The 6943-nt window shown below is 46.6% G+C and overlaps 1 protein-coding gene across 1 annotated transcript in view; it reads left to right on the top strand.

Moving 5' to 3' along the window:
* Window positions 1-6: 6 nt before the first annotated feature.
* Window positions 7-6943, top strand: part of GXYLT1 (glucoside xylosyltransferase 1) — a 44126-nt gene continuing 37189 nt past the window's right edge. Inside the window, exon 1 of the mRNA XM_019543372.1 lies at window positions 7-53. The gene's annotated coding sequence lies outside the window, so the exon portion shown is untranslated. The remainder of the gene's footprint in view (window positions 54-6943) is intronic.

Below are 6943 nucleotides of genomic sequence, written 5' to 3' on the forward strand. Positions count from 1 at the left end.
GCAGCAGCGGCTCGGGAAGGCCGCGGCGCCCACGCCTTGCCGCCGCCTCACAGGTACTGCTGGGCCCCGGGCTGGGGGTGGGGGTACTGCCGCGCCTTCGGGAGCCGCGGCCGGCTCCTGGGCCCGCCCCCGGGCGAAGGGCCTCGGTGCCCACGGGCCGGGCCGGCCGCCGCCTCAGCCTGGATCCCCTGCGCGCGGCCTGGCCTGATCCAGCCCCTGCCGAGCCCCCCTCTCTCTCAGTCTCAGGGACTGAAGCAGTGAAGGGGGGTGCAAGGGACACTTCCCAGTGCAGAGGGGAGGCCGCGTGGTTTTCAGCTCAGCTTAGTTGGCTCAAAGGTGTCAGGAGGGCTTGGCACAGGAGAAGGAGCATAGGACACAAGGTGCTAGAGGCCCATATCTGCCAGGTCTGAAAACCCAGAGGTGGTAGCAGTGGGGAGCAGAAGCTGCTGGGGACTGCAGTGCAGAGGCTGCTTCATTCTGCTGATGAATGGGGTAACCCTAAATCGGAGGCATCAGACATAGGTTGCAGGCTGCATCTGCCCAAGGAGTCCTGCGAGCCAGCCCATGCAGCACACGAAGCCCATCTGGCGTATGGGGATTCAGTCAGGGATGCGCTGCATGCAGCCCCTGTGCCACACTGGTCCTGAGCACTGGCGCCAGGGCTGGTGTGGATTGGGCTGAGCCAGCTCATGGGGCTGGTGCAGCGGGACTCTGCAGGTGGAGTGTGCCCCACGTGTGGTTGGCCCAGCCTTGCACACTGTGAGGCATGTGCTAGCCCCACTCCGGCTCTTGGTACACCTGTGCAGGGCCGCAATATCTGTGGCATGCTTTCTTTCATTGTGAAGCTGCCCGTGCCCTCTCACCTGTTCTTTTTAGTACAAAGGGCTGAAAAGGATGCAGGTGACAACTACCAGTCCAACTTTCAAAAGTCTCTAGGAAATTTTTGAAAATGGGACCTTAATTTAGACACTTCTGAAAAAAAATATCTTAGGTCTGAATTTGTGGAACAGCTTCTTCAGGAGTGAGTTAATTCTTCTGTATAGGAAATCTCTTATAAAGGAAGTGCCATGTATAAAACCAAAGGTACAGAGCTGAAGCTAGTGCAGAGCAGGTCACTTGGGAATGCTAGAAAAATGTGGTACCTAAAAAACTAAATTTTCTGTGGCTATTTATGTCAAGGGATTGTTGTTGCCTTCAGCCCTGAGATTGTTAGAGCAGGGGTGGGCAAAATGCGGCCTGGGAGCTGGATGTGGCCCACCAGGCCACTCTATCCAGCCCGCGGGGCCCCTAAAAAATTTAGAAAATTATTATTTATGTGGCCCTCAATGGCTTCCCAAAACTTAGTAAGCGGCCCTTTACCCACAATAATTGCCCATCCCTGTGTTAGAGTAATATAAGAAAAGACAAATTCATAAGTGAGTTGGGCTTCTAGTTATATTTATTCAGGTGTACAGCAGCTGAACATCAAGTAGCTACAGATTCCTGTTGTAGTTAAGGTATATGTAACTAAAATGAAAGAAATCCTTAATGCCTCTCAATTCAGAAATAGCAAACTAGTGCAAGTTAGCCTCTCTCCTCCTCACTTCAGTGGCTTGATGAGGAAAGAGAGTTCCAGTTGTACTCTAGAAGTTTTTGCAGAAAGAGGTTCAAATAAGCTAGTTATGAATTGCTTTCAGAGGACTTTGGTGGGAAAAAATGGTCAAGCAGATGATTACAATCTTAAAACCTCAGCGAAAAAGAAAGGAAAAAGTCTTATCTTGGGTAGTCAGGTTTTTTTTCTTTTTTGAAAATCAAGTAGGGTGTTTTACTTAAGTGAAACCACTCTACTGAAATGGGAACATTCTCTTAAAGATAAGATTGGATAAGTACTCTGTGAAGCCCTACAGGGTGGATAAAGGCAGGGCCAACCTTAACACCTGATCTGACCCACATAATCATTTGCCAGTAAGTCATGCAGCTTACACTCTACAAAATGTACATAATTTTTGTCCCCTGTTATCAGACTGGATACGTGCAGTTGTGGGTTGATGAGACTATACACAAAGTCTGCAAATGAGTTAACCATTTGTCCTTTCTCAGGTCATCAGCAGGTGTTACATTTATGCCAGGAGAAACAACTTTCTTTTAGAGGTGCACCGATAAAGATTTTCTTGGCTGATACTGATGGCTGATTATTAACTGGCCATATCAGCTGATACCGGTTCAATAGCTAATTTACAGGAATGTAGCCTGACAGCTTGGAGCAAGCAACCAGCTGGTAAGTCTGTGGTGAGAGCGGGGAGAGGTGTGGGGGGTAGATTGAGGCCCCCACAGTGAGGGATGGAGTGGTGCAGAGGCAGGTGCTACCCAACCAGGGCAGTGAATGCACCTCCACTGCGAGCAGGATGGAGCTGCGGGAGGCTCATCCAGGGGGCACACTACATGTACCCCTGGTGTAGGCATGGGGGGCATGTACTCCTCTCCCCTGGATTTGTGCGTGGGGTTAGGGTGGGCTGTGGGCTTGGGGCCAGGGGCTGTGCCAGTCCCTTCCTGGCCATGGGGCTGGGCTTGGGGCAGGTGGTGGTGGCACTGGGAGGGGTGGCTACAGTGGATTTTGGGGTGCCTATAGCCCACTCCATAGCTACCCCTCCCAGTGCTGCTGCCTGCCCAGCCCTGGCTTAGCGCCCTCGCCAGGAAGAGGCTGGCACTGTACCCAGCCCCAAGTCTACAGCAGGCAGCCTGCCTGTGGCCAGCACATACATCCTGAAGGGCACATGCCACCCTATGCCTCTCCCAGGGGTGTGCCCAGTGGTAGGGAGCTGACCCCTCTCCCCACCTCCTTTCCATGCCCCTTTGACAAGTTGCCTGTGGCTCCATCCCACTCCCAGCAGGGTTGCATTCTCTGCCCTGGCTGGGCACTGTCTGCCCCTGCCCCAGCCCCACTTCTTCCCTCACCATGGGAGCTTTGATCTGCCCTCTCCCCCCTGCCCCTTCCCCCTACAGACTTACCAGCCAGACGCTGCTGTGCAAGCTGCTGAGTTGCATTCCTGGCCCTGTGCATGCATGTGGCTGTGTGCATGCACATGTCGTTTATCAGAGACATTATCGGTGACACCAGTCAAACCGTGTGCCAATAATGTTAATTTTCCTTTTATTGGTGCCAATCCAGTATGCCACCAATATATCAGTGCCCCTCTACTTTCTTCCAGCATGAAAGCCAGCATACGTTCAAGGGGGTTTATGCAGAAGAAAGCCAGATCTTCAATGAAAAAATGAGTGCTTTTGACCAGGAAGTTCTCTTCCCCAGAGATTTTCTACCGCAAACTGAATGACTGGTTGCTTCTCTTGGGGTCCTGAGGACTCACAGGAAGGGACGAGTGCTAGTTTCCTGATGGTCTGCCCCACAGCAAGCTGTGGGAATCCTGCAGACAGGCCCTTGAACAGCACCCAGACTGTTTAAGTTGATGGTGCCTTTTTCTTCTGATCCATGTGTAGACCCAAGTCACCACAGGGCTGTGCAAGGGCAGGGGTGTGGAGAGCATTCTCCCGCATTCCCTGGTGAGCCCCAGGGTAGCTGAACGCTGATTTACTCTGTACAGGATGTGGTCACCAGTCTGCACAAGGGGCAGGCAGCATTCCACCATGACAGGACCCAACCTAGGAATACTCCAGACAGCCCTGCTTCCTGCCCTTGCAGGACCCTGGGTCACCTGGGATGAAATTGGCCTAGAAGTAGAAGTCAGTGGGCACGTCTACATGTTCACTTGTGGACTTTTGCTACTGCTCATTACATTAGAGGTACTAAATGTACAGTACTAATGAAATGCACATTAGGCTACTCTGATGCACAAAGCAAAAGCGCATGCTTTTTTTAGTGATGCTTAATGTGCAGTAACATAATTTTATTGCGCATTAGTGTATCAGTATATTTTTTGCTGTGATGCTCTCATGTGCAGTCATATAGCCTTGTGTTCATTAAAGCGCATGTGTAGATGCATCCATCTTGGCTAATGCTGTTTCTTGAAGCTATCAGGCTGCTGACATACTTTTGCAAAGTCTGACCCACTAATTCAGGAAGTCTGGAAATTGAGCATCCCTTCTAATCTTGCCGCTAGCTTCAGTTATGATTACAGGCTATAAGTTCAGTGAGCTTTTGAAGAAAGCATTTGTAGAACATACAGGGAGCTTTTGTCTTAGTTAACAAAAAATGGAATCCAAAATAAGGGTTTTGAATCCACTCCCAATCAGTTTCTTTTAAAAGTACTTTTCTAGTGTCACTAATTGTGTAGATTTCCAAAATATGAAGTTACCATAAATTAATACATGCCAGAATTTTCAGACTGCTTCAGGAAGTGTGGATTATGCCCTTTTATGTAAAGGCCCTTTAGACTGAAAGCCATAAAATCTGGCAGTTTGCCATCATCCTGAAACCACAAAATATCTTGTTTTGCTCGTGGCTGTGCTGGACTGCATCTGTTTTTTGCTCCCCATTTTTTTTTTTCAACCAGAGAATGCTAATTAGATTACTAAGCACAGGCCAATACTAAGCAGCAGAGGGTGTAATTATACCCCCCTCCCCCCCTTTTTTTTTTTCTTTTTTGGATCTATCCTTTGCGGTCTGACTTGTCTGACAGACTTAGTCCAAAACACTTGCTAGAATGCTTATTAGCTACTTAAGTGCCTCAAGGAGTTGTCCCAGTAGCTGGCAAAAGATTCTAGGACATGTATGCAACCATTAGGAGGAAATGGCATTGAGGCACTTGAAAATGAAAGGTCAATCTTCACAATAATAAAAGCATGGACATTTTAAAGTACCATCTTATGGGCTTAGAGAATCAAAGGCTGTTCTTTTAAAGGGCAAGATTGTGAGTGAGTGCATGATCATGTCAAAATGACATGATGCCAGTTATATTTTCCCCATGTCTTGATTTTTAATGTAAAGTTAGGCTCTATACAATCTGATTCTTACCAATTCTGATTATTGTAATCTTGTTGCCTTTAAACTTCAAATGAGGTACTAAGATTTGGGAAAGATCCAATAAGGCAAATCCTTGACCCTGAGGTTAAACAGGTGATTCAAGATTTTTGTCCTGGGAAAGCCACTGATCCTCAGTGAAGATGAAGAACTGAGTGCAAATTCCTTTACACTAGTGGTTCTCAACCTTAGAATCAGGGCACCCCTTGTTAGACTCAATGCACTTCTCAATCATTTGTGAATTAAGTGGCAGAATTAAAAAGCTTACTGCAGTTCTTACTTTCTTGGGGGAACAGCCAGAAAGGGAGACCCTGAGCCTGTGGTTGTTTGCTTTATCTCCTCATACCTCTGGCACATTTCAAAATATTGCTCAGCACCTAGGGTGTTATGCTTTACATAAAACAGAGAAAAGGCATGTACTGGTGAACTTGCAGAGAGCAGAGGTATTTAATAAGTTAGGGAAAGGTTTATCCCTTTTGATTTCTTCAGCCCACCTTGGGACTTCTCTCAGCTGTGCTTCTTCCCCTATCCTTTCTTCCCCCTTTCCCTGTCCTTTGTAGATAAATTATTTTATTCCTTTCTATTTAATATGCTTGTTCCATTTATAGCAGTCCGTTCATAGCATCTCATGAAGTAGGTTGTCACTTGTGAAAGCTTATGTCTCTGAGGCCACTGGCAGACCTGCAGGTTAAGGCACCATGGGATCTGATGCACAATCCTCACACTTTAACTTCCTGCCATATGCCACACATGCATGGCAGGAGATGCGACTGTGGGATCCACAGTTAGATTCTATCACACTTTATTGATGGTGCAGATGGTGGTATAGGCAGGATCACAATCCTAGGCTTCCCCCTGCATTGGCAAGTAGCAAGCTTTTGCAGCTGGAGCCATCAGCTGATGGGGTTCCTGGCTATGGGGGTACATGATTCAGCCCCCTGTCTGGGAGCCCAGATCAGCTGGCAGAGCTCCCAGCCCAAGGACATATCCTGAAGGTGGGAGCTCATGCCTGGCTAACTTTTTTGTGTAATAGTTTTGTCCCTATTCCTTGTTTTATCATACCATTAATTGAACCAGGTAACAATTTAATATGTGATTAATTGGTTAATTACATCTTAAGTATACTGTGTGCCAGGGACCTAAGGTGCCACTGCGCCTTCCAATTAAAAATTGTGCCATAGTACACATCTCTACAGTTATACCCTTAGACATGCTCACGCTGTGCTTTGCCTGCATCTCAAGACAGGAAGGCTGAGCATTGGAAGTTAAGTGTCAAACTACATCCTTAAGTTTGAGGTACAGTACACAACTTGATCACTTAAAATGTTTACGTAAGTTAATTTGAAGTTGACTTAAAAACGCCCGGAAACCTGCACTTCTAAAAGCTTTCTATAATTACTGTTTGACTACTGCTATTAAGAATGGGTGGTGCACCAGGAGAACCTGCTGTTTTGCTTCTGAATCTAACAGGTCAAGAAATTGCATTTGTCATTAATATGGAGGAGGAAAACTTACTCAGCATGGTTTATAATGCTGTGCAGCATTCATTATAATCTGGTTACAAAGCAGTAATGGATTCTGCCGTTTTGCATCTTAAGATTTTTTAGTAAAGAAAATGTGTAGATTTGTTGGGTTCTCATGTTAAGTGAAGAGCCTTCGGTGGAAAGAAGTGCTTAAACAGGTGAGATAACAGCTATTAAGAACTACTTAAAAATCTTATCTAGGGCTCCTGTAGCTATGTCTCACAATATATTTTAGCAGGTTGAGTGCACTGACACGTTATAATGCTATTTGTCCATCTATAGCGGAGTATAGTTAAACATGTTTAATTGTTTTAAACAGTTCCTTCCCTTGTCCAAGTAAAAGAGATTCTTTTTAACTAGAGAAAATCTTAAAATAATTAACTTACTGGGAATACTTAAATAGAATTTTAGGTTGCTTCTTGTGTTTACATTTGAATATAATCAGCAAGCCGCCACCCCCCCCCCC

Source organism: Crocodylus porosus, unplaced genomic scaffold (assembly GCF_001723895.1).
Source record: "Crocodylus porosus isolate Cpor-Errol unplaced genomic scaffold, CroPor_comp1, whole genome shotgun sequence".
Classification (NCBI taxonomy): Eukaryota; Metazoa; Chordata; order Crocodylia; family Crocodylidae; genus Crocodylus; species Crocodylus porosus.